The sequence below is a fragment of the Bos indicus genome, chromosome 7 (assembly GCF_029378745.1).
Source record: "Bos indicus isolate NIAB-ARS_2022 breed Sahiwal x Tharparkar chromosome 7, NIAB-ARS_B.indTharparkar_mat_pri_1.0, whole genome shotgun sequence".
NCBI lineage: Eukaryota > Metazoa > Chordata > Mammalia > Artiodactyla > Bovidae > Bos > Bos indicus.
The window spans coordinates 74602971-74618554 of NC_091766.1; the positions used below are offsets into that span (position 1 = coordinate 74602971).

The 15584-nt window shown below is 39.3% G+C and overlaps 1 pseudogene; it reads left to right on the plus strand.

Moving 5' to 3' along the window:
* Window positions 1–5233: 5233 nt before the first annotated feature.
* On the plus strand, window positions 5234–5918 carry LOC109561312 (spectrin alpha chain, non-erythrocytic 1 pseudogene; annotated as a pseudogene).
* Window positions 5919–15584: the final 9666 nt, after the last annotated feature.

Here is a 15584-nt window from a genome sequence, read left to right on the forward strand (position 1 = left end):
CGGCACCACAGTTCAAAGGCATCAATTCTTCAGCACCCTGCCTTCTTTACAGTCCAGCTCTCACAACCGTATGTTACTACTGGGAAGAACATAGCCTTGACTATATGGACCTTTGTCAGGAGAGTAATGTCTCTGCTCTTCACCACACTGTTTAGGTTTGTCATAGCTTTTCTGCCAAGAAGCAAATGTCTTCTGATTTCATGGCTTGAAGTCACCATCCACAGTGATTTTAGAGCCCAAGAAGAGGGAATCTGTCACTACTTCCACCTTTTTCCCCTCTGTGGTGGTGGTGGTGATGGTTTAGTTGCTAAGTCGTGTCCAACTCTTGCAATCCCGTGGACTATAGCCTGTCAGGCTCCTTTGTCCATGGGATTCTCCAGCCAAGAATACTGGAGTGGGTTGCCATTTCCTTCTCCAGGGCATCTTCCTGACCCAGGAATCGAACCCGGGTCTCCTGCATTGCAGGCAGATTATTTACCAACTGAGCTATGAAGGAAGCCCTTTTCCCCTCTATGTGCCATGAAATAATGGGGCAGATGCCATAATATTTAGTTTTAAACCAGCTCTTTTACTCTTTTCCTTCACCCTCATTAAGAGACTCTTTAGTTCCTCTTCACATTTTGCCATTAGAGTGGTATCATCCGCATATCTGAGGTTGTTGATGTATCTCCTATTGTAGGAAGCATTACTACAAACAAAGTGGAGGTGATGGAATTCCAGCTGAACTATTTCAAATCCTAAAAGATGATGTTGCTAAATTGATTCACTCAATATGTTGTCAGATTTGGAAAACTCAGCAGTGTCCACAGGACTGGAAAAGATCACTTTTCATTCCAGTGTCAAAGAATAGCAATGCCAAAGAATGTTCAAACTACCACACAATTGCGTTCATTTTAGTAAGATTATACTCATGCTGCTGCTGCTGCTGCTGCTAAGTCGCTTCAGTTGTGTCCGACTCTGTGCGACCCCATAGATGGCAGCCCACCAGGCTCCCCCGTCCCTGGGATGAAGAACACTGGAGTGGGTTGCCATTTCCTTCTCCAATGCATGAAAGTGAAAAGTGAAAGTGAAGTCACTTCAGCTGTGTCCGACTCTGTGCTACCCCATAGACGGCAGCCTACCAGGATCCTCTGCCCATGGGATTTTCCAGGCAAGAGTACTGGAGTGGGTTGCCATTGCCTTCTGCGATACTCGTGCTAGTAAGCTTATACTCAAAATCTTTAAAGCTAGGCTTTAGCAGTATGTGAACTGAGAACTTCCAGATACAAGCTGGATTTAGAAAAGGTGGAGGAACCAGAGATCAAATTGTCAACATCCACTGGATCATAGAGAAAGCAAGAGAGTTCCAGAAAAACATCTATTTCTGCTTCATTGACTACGCTAAAGCCTTAGACTGTGTGGATCACAATAAAGTGTATAAAATTCTTAAAGAGATGGGAAGACTAGACCACCTTACCTGCCTCCTAGGAACCTATATGCAAGTCAAGAAGCAACAGTTAGAATCAGACATGGAACAACTGACTGGTTCAAAATTAGGAAAGGAGTATGACAAGGCTGTATATTGTCACCCTGTTTATTTAACCTATATGCAGAGTATATCATATGAAATGCCGGGCTGGATGAAGCTCAAGCTGGAATCAAGATTGCTGGGAGAAATATATCAATAACCTCAGATATGTAGATGATACATTCTAATGGCAGAAAGTGAAGAGGAACTAAAGAACCTCTTGAAGGTGAGTGATAGTGAAAAAAAAAAATGGCTTAAAAGTTAACATTCAAAAAACTAAGATCATGGCACCTGGTCCCATCACTCCATGGCAAATAGATGGGTAAAAAATGGAAACAAAGGCAGATTTTATTTTCTTGATTTTATTTAAAATCACTGTGGACGATAACTGTAGCCGTGAAATTAAAAGACAGTTGCTCCTTGGAAGTAAAGCTATCACAAACCTAGACATCATATTAAAAAGCAAAGACATCAGTTTTCTGACAAAGGCCCATATAGTCAAAATTATGACAGATCACTATGTACACAGTAAGTCAGTATGGCCTTGGCTCCTGGGAAGGAAGCTTTATCAAAGGAGTACTATGACTGAAGGTCCTAGAAGGGGGGAATTTATCCTTATCTTCAAAATGGACTTTCTTTACAGTGGCTCAGACAGTTAAGAGTCTGCCTGCAATGCTGGAGACCGGATTTAATCCCTGGGTCAGGAAGATCCATGGAAGAAGGGAGTGGCAAAGCACTCCAGTATTCTTACCTGGAAAATCCCACAGACCTAGAGGACCCTATTGGGTTACAGTTCAGGGGGTCACAAAGAGTCAGACACGACTGAGCGATTTTCACTTGCAGTTTTTTCAGTAGTCATGTACGGATTATGAGAGTTGGACCATACAGAAGGCTGAGGGCCAAAAAGTTGATGCTTTCAAATTGTGGTGGTGGTGAAGACAAGAGTCCCTTGGACTACAAGAATATCAAACCAGTCAATTCTTAAGGAAATCAACCCTGAATATTCATTGGAAGGACTGATGCTAAAACTGAATCTCCAATACCTTGACCCTCTGATGGGAAGAGCTGATTCATTTAAAAAGACCCTGATGCTAAGAAAGATTGAAGGCAGGAGGAGAAGGGGATAACAGAGGATGAGATAGTTGGATGGCATCACTAACTCAGTGGACGTGTGTTTGAGCAAGCTCTTGGAGATGGTGAAAGACAGGCCTGGCATGTTGGGGTCTCAGGCCACGGGGTCGCAAAGGGTCAGACACAACTGAGCAACTGAACAACAATAAATCAAATTAAACCAAGTCTATACCTTATCAGCCAAATGCTACATCAACTCAAACATTAAATTCGTTGTTGGAATCTCCCTGGGAATATGGTCTATTTTTTAGCATGGTTTTCAACTTCTCTTCAACATTAACATATAATTCTTACTCCAAGATGTAACCCTTGGCAATTTCTGCAAGAGACATGATCCTTTTTTCCGTATTAGTTTCCATTAATAAATTTGGGAGTTTCATTAAGTCTAGGAATGAGTTGTGCAAATAAATATCAGTCCCAGAGTTAATGATTATCTTTTCAAAAACAATATCATCTTCCAACCTCCAAAAGTGCTTTCCTGGAAAATAATTTAAACAATGATGTATGATTAAAACCCAATCCGTCTCCTTCCCAACCTCTGCCCACTATCACTTGGGGGTTGTTTAGTCACTAAATCTGTCTGACTCTTTTGCAACCCCATGGACTGTAGCCCACCAGGTTCCTCTGTCCATGAGATTTCCCAGGCAAAAATACTAGACTGAGTTGCTATTTCCTTCTCCAGGGGATTTGCCAGCTGAAGGATGGAAACTGCATCTCCTCTGTCTCCTGATTGGCAGGTGGATTCTTTACCAGGGCACTGCCTAGGAAGCCCATAGATTATAGATACATAAATCTGCATATGTATAACTTGATATAATAAAGCTGATGCCAGATGTGCATGCATGCTGTCTCTCAGTCCCGTTTGACTCTCTGTGACCCCATGGTCTGTAGCCCAGCAGGCTCTATTTTCCATGGGATTGTCCAGGCAAGAATACTGGAGTGGGTTACCATTTCCTCCTCCAGAGGATCATGCTGAGTCTCCTGCATTAGCAGGCAGATTCTTAACTACTGAACTACCAAGGAAGCCCCCATCTACCCTCACTATGCCTGCACTAAAGTAATTCCATCAAAGCAAAAGGTAAGTTGAATTTTAAATAATTCTAATATCTTCTTATTTGAGGTCCCACCAGGTTACTGCTAGCTTGTTTGTAATCTAGCTGCTTTTTTATTGCTTTCAGCAGATTTAATATCAACTGCCTATCTATTGTCAATGTCTTTAAAACTCTTTGACTGGGTCCCTAATGGAAAGACATTAGATGACAAGGCAAGTGATTTCCCCACCTTCATTTTGGTGTCTGACATCTTTAATGTGATTAATGATGTGACCAGGGAACCGAAATCACTTGTCACCACTGGATTGCTAATACAATAGCCAAAGCTCAAAGGTGAGGAAGGAATGAGAACAAAAGTCTTCTCTTATTTCTGTTCTCTACTTCATCAAGGAGATAAACAACCTACCTTGTGTGAACCTCTTTGTAATAGCAAACATTTTGTAACCTAGTCAACACTAAAGAAATGAAAAATGTGTTTCATTTGGTGTGTGCATGCTCAATTGTGTCCATCTCTTTGCAGTTCCAAGGGCTGTAGCCTGCCAGGCTCTTCTGTCCATGGGTTTTCCCAGCAAGAATACTGTAGTGGGTTGCTATGCCCTCCTCCAGGGGATCTTCCCAACCCAGGGATTGAACCCACTTCTCCTGAGTCTCCTGCACTGCAGACAGATACTTTACCACTGAGACACCAGGGAAAGCCAAAATGTCTTTATTTGGTTCCATTTTTGTGATGAATGAAAAATAATTATTTTAACTTTAAAGATTAAGAGTCAATTCTAGGTGATTGAATGATGGCTATAAAATAGAAAAGAAATAGCTGGATCTGCACCTTTAAAAAGGACTAAGAAGAAAGGTAGATTCACCAATGGAAGTGATTGGCTCATGTTGATAAAAAGCCCAGCAGAAGCTTTTGCTTCAGGCACACATAGTCTGTCTTGTTCCTCCTGTCTTTCTCTTCCTCTCTCTACTATTTCCCCTTTCTCCCTCCATTTCTCTGCTATAATTTTCTCTGTTGTTTTCATAAGTCTGGAAAATAACAGAGAGAGAGAGAGAGAGAGAACTTCTTTTCTCTCATAGTAGTAAAATCCCCAAATTGATGTAAATGTGGCTTGGACAACTTGCTTAGTCTTAGAGGATGAGAATATGTATATTGATGTGTTTATATGAGACCAGACATGGAGCAGGGAGAAGCAGCTCACTGAAATGTGCAACATACTCACAAGGGTGGGAAATTGTGATGGTTTTTCATACATAAGAGGAAAAACCAATCCTGAAGAGTCAAGCAATAAAAATAAACTATCTACCAAAGGAGGAACAAATGATTTTTTTCTTCTTTATTTTTTTAAATTATGAAAAATATGATAACACATTTATAGGAGACTTGGAAAATACAGAACAAAATTACATATAGTTCTACTATATATTACATTTATTTTTTTGGTGGGGGGGAGTCAAGTCATTTATTTGTCTTTTACATGAAAACAAAATTGAGGGAGGGTGAACAAGAGGGGAACTAGCTGGCTGCTTAGATTTTTCTGTAGTCGGAATGGGGCAGCCGGCCTTGAGACAGGAATTGGGGGAGCAGCACAACCTGGAGCAGCAGATCCAGGCCAGGAACACGACAGGAGTGACCGAGGAGGCCCTCAAAGAATTCAGCATGATGTTCAAACACTTCGACAAGGACAAGTCCGGCCGGCTGAACCACCAGGAGTTCAAATCCTGTCTGCGCTCCCTGGGCTATGACCTGCCCATGGTGGAGGAAGGGGAGCCCAACCCTGAGTTCGAGGCCATCCTGGACACTGTGGATCCTAACAGGGACGGCCACGTCTCCCTGCAAGAGTACATGGCCTTTATGATCAGCCGTGAGACCGAGAACGTCAAGTCCAGCGAGGAGATTGAGAGCGCCTTCCGGGCCCTGAGCTCCGAAGGGAAGCCTTAGGTGACCAAGGAGCAGCTGTACCAGAACGTGACTCGGGAACAAGCCCACTACTGTGTCTCCCACGTGAAGCCTTACGTGGACGGCAAGGGCCGCGAACTCCCCACTGCTTTTGACTACGTCGAGTTCACCCGCTCGCTCTTCGTGAACTGATCCTCTGCTCCTAGGTTAGCCTGGCCCACGCTGCTTGCCCTACCGTCGCCTTGCTGCATGTCAACTCCTCTCTGTGCTCTTAAGAAAAATACTCCAGACAGTGTTGCTTTCCAGTGTAACCTTAATTTGCTTAGCTTGGTTTGAGATTTAGTATATATTACAATTATTTTTTAAGTAAATTAAGATTTTTAGTTGGAGTTTTAATATCAAACTTAAAAAATAAATAGAATGAATGAACAGAGAAATAAAATTAATATTCACTCATTAACAGAATGAATATATAGTAGAAGGATATAGTAGACCTGAACTATGAACCAATTCAATACAATTAAGATTTATATAATTTCAGAGGACAGTAGGATCCTGACCCAGGGATCGAACCCACTTCTCCTGAGTCTCCTGCATTACAGGCTCTTTACACAGCTCTTTACTCTTTATCATTGCAGATACTTTACTGCTCCTAGATTACAAACTAGAAGACACTGGAACATATCTATGGACATAAAACAAGGTGAAAATTTTCATGGTCTAAAGGTATTAAAATCATACAGTCCATTCTTTTATCACTGTAGAATTATGTTAGAGATCAATATAAAAAAAAAGAAAAAGAAAGTTGCTCAGTCATGTCCGACTCTGCAACCCCAGGGACTATACAGTCCATGAAATTCTCCAGGCCAGAATACTGGAGTGGGCAGCTGTTCCCTTCTCTAGGGGATCTTCCCAACTCTGGGATCAAACCCAGGTCTCCCTCATTGCAGGCAGATTCTTTACCAGATGAGCCACCAGAGAAGCACAAATATCAAAAGATATTTGAAAATAACCCATATATTTTCAAGTTCAATGTGACATTTACAAAGAGAGATCTTTGACTTAGCCACTAAAGCCTAAACAAGGAACAAAGGACTTTTAAAAAGAAGCTGGGTTTGCATTTGGTGACACAAACTTTTTTCTGTAGAGTTATATGGACAGATGGGCATTTTCATTCATGGTCAATGGGAAAGTAAACAAGAATTTTCCTGGAGAGTAATTTGGAAACATTTTAAATATGAATATATACCATCCTAGAAATTTTTACTAAAGAAACAATAAACCTTCACAAAAATGCAATTAGAGATGATGTGTATCTCATTGTATACATGACCACAAAGAACTGGCAGCAATCTAAATGTCAAAAAAAAAAAAAAAATAGAGGAGAAGATTAAAAAAAAAAAAGGAAAGTGCTATTTTAAAATTTACATGTTTATTTGTCTATTATTGATTTATTTGTATAATCTGAAAAGAGGCTAAGAGTATACATCAAGAGGCTAAGAGTATCAGGATGCTTGAAATATGGGTGGGTTTTTCCGCCTCCTTTCTGCTAATCTTTATTTGCTAACTTTCCCTCATTGATATAAAGATGTAGTTAACTGTATAGTATTTGTGTTCTGAGACGAGAGTAGCTCGAACACAGATTCTTGATTCACTGAAAATACCCTTTCTAAAGATGTCCTTTTCATTATAGGGGACTGGAATGCAAAAGTAGGAAGTCAAGAAACACCTGGAGTAACAGGCAAATTTGGCCTTGGAATACGGAATGAAGCAGGGCAAAGACGAATAGAGTTTTGCCAAGAAAATGCACTGGTCATAGCAAACACCCTCTTCCAACAACATAAGAGAAGACTCTACACATGGACATCACCAGATGGTCAACATCGAAATCAGATTGATTATATTCTTTGCAGCCAAAGATGGAGAAGCTCTATACAGTCAACAAAAACAAGACCAGGAGCTGACTGTGGCTCAGATCATGAACTCCTTGAAGAAAGTGGGGAAAACCACTAGATCGTTCAGGTATGACCTAAATCAAATCCCTTATGATTATACAGTGGAAGTGAGAAATAGATTTAAGGGCCTAGACCTGATAGATAGAGTGCCTGATAAACTATGGAATGAGGTTCGTGACATTGTCCAGGAGACAGGGATCAAGATGATCCCCATGGAAAAGAAATGAAAAAAAGTAAAATGGCTGTCTGGGGAAGCCTTACAAATAGCTGTGAAAAGAAGAGAAGCGAAAAGCAAAGGAGAAGGAAAGATATAGGCATCTGAATGCAGAGTTCCAAAGAATAGCAAGAAGAGATAAGAAAGCCTTCCTCAGAGATCAATGCAAAGAAATAGAGGAAAACAACAGAATGGGAAAGACTAGAGATCTCTTCAAGAAAATTAGAGATACCAAGGTAATATTTCATGCAAAGATGGGCTAAATAAAGGACAGAAATGGTATGGACATAACAGAAGCAGAAGATATCAAGAAGAGGTGGCAAGAATACACAGAAGAACTGTACAAAAAAGATCTTCACGACCCAGATAATCACGATGGTGTGATCACTCACCTAGAGCCAGACATCCTGGAATGTGAAGTCAAGTGGGCCTTAGAAAGCATCACTACAAACAAAGCTAGTGGAGGTGATGGCATTCCCATTGAGCTATTCCAACTCCTGAAAAATGATGCTGTGAAAGTGCTGCACTCAATATGCGAGCAAATTTGGAAAACTCAGCAGTGGCCACGGGACTGGAAAGGGTCAGTTTTCATTCCAATCCCAAAGAAAGGCAGTGCCAAAGAATGCTCAAACTACTGCACAATTGCACTCATCTCACATGCTAGTAAAGTAATGCTCAAAATTCTCCAAGCCAGGCTTCAGCAATACATGAACCGTGAACTTCCTGATGTTCAAGCTGGTTTTAGAAAAGGCAGAGAAACCAGAGATCAAATTGCCAACATCCGCTGGATCATGGAAAAAGCAAGAGAGTTCCAGAAAAACATCTATTTCTGCTTTATTGACTATGCCAAAGCCTTTGACTGTGTGGATCACAATAAACTGTGGAAAATTCTGAAAGAGATGGGAATACCAGATCACCTGACCTGCCTCTTGAGAAATCTGTATGCAGGTCAGGAAGCAACAGTTAGAACTGGACTTGGAACAACAGACTGGTTCCAAATAGGAAAAATAGTACGTCAAGGCTATACATTGTCACCCTACTTATTTAACGTATATGCAGAGTACAGCATGAGAAACGCTGGGCTGGAAGAAACACAAGCTGGAATCAATATTGCCGGGAGAAATATCAATAACCTCAGATATGCAGATGACACCACCCTTATGACAGAAAGTGAAGAGGAACTGAAAAGCCTCTTGATGAAAGTGAAAATGGAGAGTGAAAAAGTTGGCTTAAAGCTCAACATTCAGAAAATGAAGATCATGGCATCCGGTCCCATCACTTCATGGGAAATAGATGGGAAAACAGTGGAAACAGTGTCAGACTTTATTTTTCTGGGCTCCAAAATCACTGCAGATGGTGAATGCAGCCATGAAATTAAAAGACGTTTACTCCTTGGAAGGAAAGTTATGTCCAACCTAGATAGCATATTGAAAAGCAGAGACATTACTTTGCCAACAAATGTCTGTCTAGTCAAGGCTATGGTTTTTCCTGTGGTCATGTATGGATGTGAGAGTTGGACTGTGAAGAAGGCTGAGCACCGAAGAATTGATGCTTTTGAACTGTGGTGTTGGAGAAGACTCTTGAGAGTCCCTTGGACCGCAAGGAGATCCAACCAGTCCATTCTGAAGGAGATCAGCTCTGGGATTTCTTTGGAAGGAATGATGCTAAAGCTGAAACTCCAGTACTTTGGCTACCTCATGCAAAGAGTTGACTCATTGGAAAAGACTCTGATGCTGGGAGGGATCGGGGGCAGGAGGAGAAGGGGATGACAGAGGATGAGATGGCTGGATGGCATCACTGATTCAATGGACGTGAGTCTGAGTGAACTCCGGGAGTTAGTGATGGACAGGGAGGCCTGGTGTGCTGCGATTCATAGGGTCGCAAAGAGTCGGACATGACTGAGTGACTGAACTGAACTGAACTGAAGTAATAACCATATTAAGATGGGAGGCTGGTGAGCAGGACATATAATACTTGTAAGGTGTCTTCAGGGTCTGAGAATCAGCTGGAAACTTTTCTCATTTATGATCTAAGCCAAGGGATCAGACCCAGGGGAGAGGACTTACCTATGTTTGGGGTTTCCAAGGATGCTTCAGGTTACTTAGTTTCTCAAAGAAAATCAGCAAACAGATGCCTGGGCTTCTCTTCCATAAAGATCACACCTGTCCACTTGGTGCATGTGGTCTTCTGACCTAGAGGCCTGAAGGAAATTACACAAAGGATAAAAATGCCCTGGCCCTGAAGTGGGGAAAGGATTGCCACTTGTACCCCAATTTCACATTGTGAAGTAAAATTGATTCCAGATGAGATGATGTAAGTATTTAAACACAAAATATACAATAGTTAAAACATTACAAGAAATTTAGGAAGAGTATTTGTATAACCTTGTGTGACACAAGGTTATCCTAAGCAAGGGTAAGGATAATGCCTAAAAGCCTTATGTAATATTCCATTATGTAAAAATTAAGCACCTTTCATGGCAAACATACCGTAAGCAGAATTTAAGAGAAATGAGAAACAGGAAAATATTTTTAATACCTATGTCAGATAAAGGGTTAATATTCCTTGTATTAAAAGATCTCCAGAAATAATTAAGAAAAAGAGAAGTGACTGAAGGTAAAAGTGACACAAAGGCAAAGACAAAAGAAGAAATTCTAAAGGCAAATAAATATACAAAAATTTTCTCAACTTCTCTATGGTTTAAAGGAATGCAAATAATAACAATAAGATGTCATTTTTTTTATTCATATCATATAGAAATAATGATATAGTAAGAATACAGCACTGATGGGAAAAAAAGGATATATAACCTCTGATAGGAAATAATTTGTGAATTGCAATGATCCCTCTTGGAAAGTAATCAGGCAAAGCTATTAAAATTGTAAATGCTTTTTACCTTTGACTTATGAATCTCATTTTGGGAATCTATCCATTAGAAATGAACATCCTGAAGAAGCAAGGAGAACTACAATCCCACAGTGGCTAGAACAAAAACCACATTACAGAAAGTTCATCAGGATGAACAAGGAGAAGGTTATGTCCCAGATGAAAGGACAAGATAAAACCCCAGAAAAACAACTAAATGAAGTAGAGATAGGCAACCTTCCAGAAAAGAATTCAGAATAATGATAGTGAAGATGATTCAGGATCTTGGAAAAACAATGGAGAAGATGCAAGAAATGTTTACCAAAGACCTAGAAAAACCAAAGAACAAACAGAAATGAATAATACACTGAGGGAATCAATAGCAGAATAACTGAGACAGAATGACCTGGAATACAGAATGGTGGAAATCACCGCCACAGAACAGAACATAGAAAAAATAAAAATCCATCTTTTCTATGAACAAAGATGTCTACTGCAACACCATAGTGAAAGATTAAAACAAAAAATAAAGAGACAACAATATGGGAAGTGCTTAGATAAATTACAGCACGTTTCCTCCATGCAATAGTCCATAGCTACCAAAGAATAGATTAGAGCAAAGATTCCCAAAGTGTGGCCTTTGAACTCAGCATCACCCAGCAACTTGCTAGAAAAGCATATTCTCTGGCCCCACACCAGGACTACTGAATTGGAATCTGTGAGAATGAGGCCTAGTAATCTGTGTCTTAAGAAGTCATCCATTGGCCAGCTCTATATCAATTGCCTTGAGAAGTCTATATTGCTAAATAAGAAGATTACATTTCAGAGCCATATATTTAATGTGATGTATTAAAACAAAGCAAACATCTATACAGCATTTACTTTTTTGACATGAACTTATAATTTTGTATGTAAAAGCAGAAAGCTATGCCAATAACATTTTTTAGGGTAGGAAAGGAGTAGGCTGGGAGAAATAGTGGCTCTTTTTATGTATCTTTGCTTATTTTTCACTGGAAACAGTGAACATAAACTTTCCTAATTTTAAAAAAGTGCTTACATAATAAAGAAAACAAAGTCATTGAGCCTAGATTTTCACCTGACCTAGATCAAACAGACTCCAAGCTATTTGGACATCAACTGGTAAGATCTTCCTTTCACCAAGCCTTCATTGGTCTTAAGATCTAGCTACTGATTACCCTGGCATAATCCTTTATTAAGCAAACTATTGAATAGGTAGGTGGGTCAGAGCAAGGATTTTTGGATTTTACATGAAGGGTCACAAAAGCATAATTTCTCCAAGTTGCCTTTATAAAATTAAGACTCATCCACTGGAACTTCTCAAAAGGTTACAATCACTGTAAGCAAGCTATATAGATGTCAACAGCTACAAGTTTATACATAGTTTACATAATGTAAAAAATTTGCCCACTAGTAATTTATCCCAATTTTTCTTTCCATCGTATTTTCAATTTTAAGTTTGGAGAAACAATGGTTTCTTCTTTAAAGCCTTACTCATTTATTGAAATGCCATTTTTTAAGTCAGAATAAGTTAAATGTTAAACTGTTATGTTTTTTGGCTAAGATTTTCCCTCCAAGAACAACATATTCCAATACTGTTACTTGAGATTGGTTTTATCTATATCTGAAGTTTGTTAGTTTGTTAGAAAATGCAAGTATTAATATTTGCAAAGTTCTAGCAAATCACAAGTACATGATTGTGGGATCTAAAAGTTACATCCCAGGAAGTCACAAAAGTTACAATATGGGCCAGGATAATCATGGAGATGAGATAAATTTAACTTGTAATGTTTACTTCTTTTAATTACTTAGCTCTTTTAATGTAGTCAATAGTCTGATGAGCTCTGATTATGGAGGACTCAGCTAAAAATACTTTTAATTAATCACCTGCAAAATTCTAAGATTTTAGTTCTCCTATGTACCCATTTTTTTCCATGGGGCATTTTGATTTGACTTTTGCATATTTCTGGAAAATTAAGAATATTAACTTTCCCTTTAAAAACCTATATTCCACTGAAAGGAAACAAGATTTAAAAGTCTCACAAGCTTGAGAGAAATACTTTCATTATCTGATATGCCATGGTGGTCTAAATGAGAATTTTCCAATTTAATCTGATAGAAAAGAAGCCTTTTGCCACTTGACTTAAAAAAGATTAGATATATAATTTAATTCCGTTAACAAGGTCCACTGTAATTCTTTAGAAGTGAATCTCTTTTAATCTTCCAAGTTTATTGGCTTCATTACTGTTGCAAAAAATTTCTAACCCACGATTACATCTGTGCCTTTCTTCAGAGCTACTCAGCATGCTGAGAAAACCCAACTTTATTACATGTTTTAGTTCTCAGCAGATCCCAACAAATAGAGAAAATCCTTTCTGACTTTTATCTAAAATGTTTGCTCTGCATTAGCATATTTCACTAGGGTATTTTTCTTCTTTCAACCAAGTATTTGAGGACCTACTATGTGCCCGTGCTTGCTAAGCACTTGAAGTGCATAAGGAAAACCAAGACAAGGATTTGACATAAGTAGGTTACAGTGAAGGTCTCTCTCTCTATATAATATTTTTTGCCAACTCAATATTTATTACTTAATCAGATGCTTGATTTAATACCCATGCTATTTGCTACCCTATTAATAACTGATTAATGCATTTTACTATTTTGCTCTAAATGTTTTACTACTCTCCAAGGGAAATTTTTGGATAGTTCCCTTCACTGAAGCCAGATAGTCATTGGCACCCAATCAAGGAACAGATCCTATGTTCCTTCCAAAATTATTTGACTTTATTTCCATAACACCTTTTCTTTTATCAAAAAGTATCTGGAAATGAGGAGAATATTTTTATTTAAATGTTAGGGATTTGTACTTGCATAATTTAAAGCAGGGCTTTCCAGGTGGCGCAGTGCTAAAGAATCTGCCTGCCAATGCAGGAGACACAGGAGACGCGGGTTCGATCCCTGGGTGGGGAAGATCCCCTGGAGAAGGAAATGGCAACTCACTCTAGTATTCTTGCCTGGAGAATTCCATGGACAGAAGAGCCTGGAGGGCTACAGTCCATGGGGTCAGGAAAGAGTCAGACATGACTGAGCTAGATCTAGAATTTAAAACACCATACCTTATCCTGAAAGGATTTATACATTGTGCTGAGAGAGCTTATCACTTTTATCTGAGGTGTTAATGGAAGCTCAAATTGTTAAATTAGATTCAGATAACATATTCATGGTTTGCATTAACAAGAAAATAAGCAGACAGTTGAATAGATTCAGAAACTGCTTGTTCAAAGCAGTGAGTATTTTAAGTGTCAAGAAAAAAATATTGTAATTTTAGTAAATAATCTTTCCAGTTTAAAGTCTCAATGATGATCATAGGATTTTTGTGCTCATTAAATCTTAGTTTTATCCTTAGTCCTAAAAAGACTTTCTAGTAGAGGGAGGAAGAAATCCAATTTTGAAGAATTCATGTTACTGAAATTCCCACTAGTTGTTAATTTCCCCCCTCCACCAGAGGCACAATCAGACTCTACAGGTGAGAGAAAGCAGCTCCTCCTACAAAGTCCATCCTGTTAACTAGAGGAAAGACAAAACTTTGGAGCTGAAAGAGTTCGGATTCACTACCCCAACCGATACTTCTCCTGCTAAGTTGCTTTGGTCGTGTCTGACTCTGTGCAACCCCATAGACAGCAGCCCACCAGGCTCTCCCATCCCTGGGATCCTCCAGGCAAGAACACTGGAGTGGGTTGCCATTTCCTTCTCTAATGCAGTAAAGTGAAAGTGAAGTCACTCAGTCGTGTGCAACTCTTTGCGACCCTGTGGACTGCAGCCCACCAGGCTCCTCTGTCCATGGGATTTTCCAGGCAAGAGTACTGGAGGAGGGTGCCATTACTAAATATCCCATATTTGTTGTAGGGTTACTCAAAAGATACTTCCATGCATCTGCAACAACAAACTTTTTAACAAGTCTGATGCCATTCAGTAGGAATTTTTTCCTGGAAACTTTCTTTAACTAAAAAATACTTTAAAACTCTCGTTACAATTCTTAGAAGGGAGATTTATAGAACCCACACTGAGGTTTCCCAATAAAACTATGTGTGTGTGTATGTTAGCCCCTCAGTCAGGTCTGACTGTTTGCAATCCCATAGACTGTAGCCTGTCCCTTTGTCCATGGAATTCTCCAGGCAAGAATACTAGAGTGGGATGCCATTCCCTTTTCCAGGAGATCTTCCCAACCTAGGGATTGAACCCAGGTCTCCTTCACTGAAGGCAGATTCTTTACCACCTGAGCTACCAGGGAAGCCCTCCCATTAGAACGGTATTCAAAATAAATAAATAAGAACCACCATCTCCAATCAATGGTTAGGAATGAAGATGCTGAATATGATAACCTGGGTTTGACTTCTAGCTGTGTCATCTTGCACACATTACTTATTCTCACTAATCTCGCTAAGCCTCGGGTTCTTCACAGGTTACATGAAGATAAAAGTAGTACCCATCTCAGAAGGCTATTCTTGATGATTAGATGAAATACGGTGCTTATCAGTACAATGCCCTGCACATAGTTCCCACTCCATAAATTAATGATTAAATAAATAAATATGTGCTTCTCTTTGGTCATTTTCAATATTTTTATACTCTATTATTTTTCTTAATAGACTTTAAGGGATAACAATGTTACTGCCATTTTCAAAGAACCAGATGAGCATTTATCTTCTCCAGCAGTTAAAAATTTTTTGCTCTCTTTTTTCATAAATAATATCTTTTCTATTTTTCCTCTTCTTGCTTTTTCTTTTTTCTGGCTTCTTTAATTTTTTGCTTTCTCTTCTGAGGTAAGCATTAGGACTCTGATTACAACCTGTAGGTTTGTGTATGATGTGTCTCATTAAATTGCTTTCTAAAGAGTTTGCAGTATTCACTGTCTTCTCTTGGATTAAAGAATAATCTGGGAGTGAGT